The 4,646-nt window shown below is 38.5% G+C and overlaps 1 pseudogene; it reads right to left on the reverse strand.

The window, feature by feature from the left end:
* Nucleotides 1–228: 228 nt before the first annotated feature.
* Nucleotides 229–1,589, reverse strand: LOC105308206 (annotated as a pseudogene).
* Nucleotides 1,590–4,646: the final 3,057 nt, after the last annotated feature.

The raw sequence follows: 4,646 nt of genomic DNA on the forward strand, positions 1-4,646 counted from the left end.
TTTGGTCAAGTAGTTTCCATTAAAAATTACTGATTTTAAAACTAATAACTTAAAACCTGCTACACGTACAAAAAACGAAATGGTTCACAAACATTCTCCTTGCCTTCTGAAACTTTTACGATGCATTATAATCATTAACAAGTCTTTCACAGTTAAATGACCAAGACAAACAGTTCTGTGACCATCCTTCCACCACTGATTAAGACTGCATGATAGTTATTGGGGATACTATATATTTAGCTTCTGAGTTTTCTGAACAGACGTGGTGACTTTGCCAGCTCCAGCTCCCTTCTTGTCCACTGCTTCGATGACACCCACAGCAAGTGTCTCATGTCACGAACAGCAAAATGACTCATGGGAGAAGCGCTCAACACATGTGGGCTTGCCAGGTACCATATCAATGATGGAGGCATCACCAGGATTCAAACCTTCAGGCCATCTTATAGTTTTTTCCCAGAACAATGATTAATGTTCTTCAGCTCAGCAAATTTGCAAGCAATATGAACACTGTGACAATCCATCACAGGTGTGTATCTGGCACTGATTTGGCTTGGATGGTTCTGGATAATCACCTGAGTCATACAGACAACTGCTATTATTGGCGGATCATTTTTGCCATCACCAGCCACATTGCCACATAGAATGTCTTTGACAGACACCTTCTTGACATTGAAGCCCAAATTATTCCCAGGAAGAGCTTCACTCAAAGCTTCATGGTGCATTTCAACAGACTTTACTTCAGTTGTTATGGTGACTGAAGCAAAGCTGACCACCATGCCAGGTTTGAGAGCACCAGTCTCTATTTGGCCCATAGGGACAGTACAAATACCACCAATTTTGTAGATGACCTGGAGGAGCAGATGCAAAGACTTGTCAGTTGGACGAGTCGGTGGCAGGATGTAATCCAGAGCTTCAAGAAGTGTGGTGCCAGTAGCATTACCATCTTTGTGGGTGACATTCCATCCCCTGAACCGAGGGATGTTAGCACTTGACTTCAGTATGTTGTCACCTTTCCAACCAGAAATTGGCACAAATACTACCATGTCAGGGTTGTCGCCAGTTTTCTCAGTGTAGGTGCTGACGTCCTTATTGATTTCCTCATATGTCTTCTGGTGGTAGTGTGGTTCAGTGGAATCCATCTTGATAACACCCATAATTAGTTGTTTGATATCAGTGTGTAAGCCAGAAGGGCATGCTCATCGGCCCGCCAACCCTTGAAGATACCTGCTTCAAATACACCAACACCAGCAACAATAATCGGTTAGCCCGTGATGTGCCTGTATTCATGCTTTTGGTAAAGTGTGTCCTGGGGCATCAATGATGGTTACATGATACTTGCTGGCCTTGATATCAAAGGTGATGCCATTTTCATGTTCAGCTTTAAGTTTATCCAAGATCCAGGAATACTTGAAGGAGCCTTCCCCATCTCAGCAGCCTTCTTCTCACATTTTTTTTTTATTTTTATTTTATTTATTTATTTTTTTGTCAATCTCAATGCACTTGTAGGTCAGATGACAAGTTGTGGGAGACTTGCCGGAATCTACATGTCCAATGACAGCGATGTTGATATGTGTCTTCTCCTCTTGCATTTTGGCTTAGATTTAGTGGTAGTTTTCACAACCCCCATGTTCTGGAGACAAACTCAATGTGAAATAAAAAAAGAGAAAAATATTCTTGACATTTGCTGTTGACACGGACACTTTATTGACTTTAGTGAGAGCTCTATTTATTATTACATCTAAGTATAGGGAAGAAATACTCCATGTAGAGTGAGCTGAAGAGTGAGTATTGGGGAAATATAGGTGACAAATATAAACCACTTATAATGTTTGTCAGGGAAGGGGAGAAGAGAGTAAAGCATGGTGTAAAGTGAGTATGAAACATGGGAGAAATTTTAAAAATTTACGAGAAAATAGAGGAAAAAATTAGATTAAAAAAGAATGATCATGTTTACCAAGGAATTTGACACGCAGGAAGTGTTGACTACATAATCGACAGGATGCAATATATATTCTAAATCAATGACAATCACAGTATACTGTATCTTTAATAGAATACATGGGTCCATAAATCAAGGGTTGGAAGCAGAAGTGGCCATTTGGTAAGTTTATGCTTCATGTCTCCACAGGCCTTTGCAGGATACACTTCCAGAGACTTGGCAAGGCCCTATTAAACTTCCTGCTGTGCTGCTGCCTGATACTTCAGGTCCCTCGTGCCATGTAGAGAAGTCACCATCCCAGCAGGAGTAACTGATTCTGGTCATCAGTGTCATTGTGTGACTATGGCAATGGGCATGGACTGGCACACCACTATTTTCAGTAACTCGCTGGGAGCAGCTTAATACAAACACAGTGGTAGATGCAGATGGATTTGGGCTAGTTATGCTCCCCACTGCAAAAGATCTAAGTGGTGAGACCCTGGGGGAGCCAACTTCCTTTAGCTGAGGGTTATTCTCAAAGAGGGCTGAGGGCTGTCAGAAGCACTCTCTGCACCTGGAAAAATAGGTCCCTAATCCTGCAATCCAGCACAGCATTCACTGTAGTCCATCCCTTGGGACATTTGGATGAACTTTTAAAATTGGAGATATAATTGACATATAACCTTACATAGTTTCAGCTACACAGCATAATGGTTTGATATTTGTATAATTGTGTGAAGTGATCACCTCAATAAGTTAACATCCATCATCACCTATAGTTACAACTTGTTTTCTCTTGTGATGAGAACTTTTGAGATTTACTCTGTTATATGGAGCTTCCTCAAAAGGCTAAGAATTGATCTAGCCTATGATCCAGCAATTCTTCTACTAGATATTTACCCCTAAAGACTTGAAAACTCATATCCAAAAAGATATTTGCACATCGGTGTTTGTAGCAGCATTATTCACAGTGGACAGGACGTGGAGGCAACCGAAGTGTCCTACTATAGATGATGGGCTAAATAAGCTGTGGTATATATATACAATAGAATATTACTCATCCATAAGAAGAGATGAACTACTGCCATTTGCAACAACTTGGATGGACGTCGAGATAATCATGCTGAGCGACATAAGCCAGACAGAAAAAGTTGAAAATCACATAATGCCACTTATATGTGGGATATCAACCTAAAGGCAACAAATGAACAGGACAAACAAACAGAGACTCATGGACATGGACAATAGACTAGTGGTTACCAGAGGGGAGGTGAAAGGGGGAAAGTCGACAGGGTAAAGGGGGTCAACGATGTGGTGACAGAAAGGAATCTAACTATGGGAAGTGAACACACAGTTTAAAAAAAAATATATATATATATATATATACACACATATATATATATACACACACATATATATATACATATATATATGTCTTACTGTTAAAGTGTACAGCTGAAACTTATTAGATTTTGTTAACCAATGTCACTATTTAAAATGCGGAAAAAATGATTTACTCTGTTAGCAACTTTCAAATATACAATACAGTCTTAAAACTATAGTCACCATGCTGTACATTAAATACCCAGGACTTGAGCATATTGAAATTGAAAGCTTGTGCCTTTTGACCACCATCAGCCATTACATCTACCCTCTCACTTCTGGAAACTCTCATTCTGTTGTCTATATCTATGAGTTCAGTTGTTGTTGTTGTTGTTGTTGTTGTTGTTGTTGTTGTTTATGAGAATTCCCATATAAGTGAGATTATATGGTATTTGTTTTTCTTTCAGACTTACTACGAATTAGTAGAATGTTCAAGTTTTATCTACGTTGTGATGAATGACAGAATTTCTTATGGATGAATAATATTCCATTATCTGTATCTCTATCTATTATCTATCTATCTTTCTATCTATCTATCTATCTATCTATCCTCTATCTATCACATATTCTTTATCCATTCATTCATAGGTAACACTTAGGTTCTTCCCATTCCGTATATGCTTCGCTATTGTAAATAATGCGGCAATGAACAAGGGACTGCAGATATATTCTCAAGTTAATGATTCCATTTCCTCTGGATAAATACCCAGAACTGAAATTACTAGATCATATGGTAGTTCTTTATGCAAGTTTTTGAGGAACATCCGCATTGTTTGCCATAGTGGCTGTACCAATTTACATTCCCATTAACGATGCATTAGGGTTCCCTGATATCCACATCCTAGCCAACATTTGTTATTTCTTGTCTTTTGATGGTAGCTATTCTAACAGGTGTGAGTTGATATCTCACTGTGCTTTTGATTTCCATTTCTTTGAAGATTAGTGGTGCTGACACCTATTCATGTGCCTGTCGGCCATTTGTATGTCTTGTTTGCAAAAATGTCTATTCAGATTCTCTGCCTATTTTGTAATCGGATTGTTTATCTTTTTGCTATTGAAATATATAAATTGTTTACATATTTTAGATATTAACCCCTTGGCAGATATATGATTTACAAATATTTTCTCCCATTTGGTAGATTGTCTTTTTATTTTCTTGATAGTTTCCTTTGCTGTGCAGAAGCTTCTTAGTAGAATATGATCTCGCTTGTTTATTTTATCTTATATGTTTTGCCTTTACTTGGATCAAGTATTTTGCCTAATTTTGGGGCAAAACTTTTCTGTGGTTTCAATGGGTCTTTTTCAGAGGAGAGGGTGAGTGAGAGGCACTAAAAAGAGGAGGGTC

Source organism: Pteropus vampyrus, unplaced genomic scaffold (genome assembly GCF_000151845.1).
Source record: "Pteropus vampyrus isolate Shadow unplaced genomic scaffold, Pvam_2.0 Scaffold557, whole genome shotgun sequence".
Taxonomy (NCBI): Eukaryota; Metazoa; Chordata; class Mammalia; order Chiroptera; family Pteropodidae; genus Pteropus; species Pteropus vampyrus.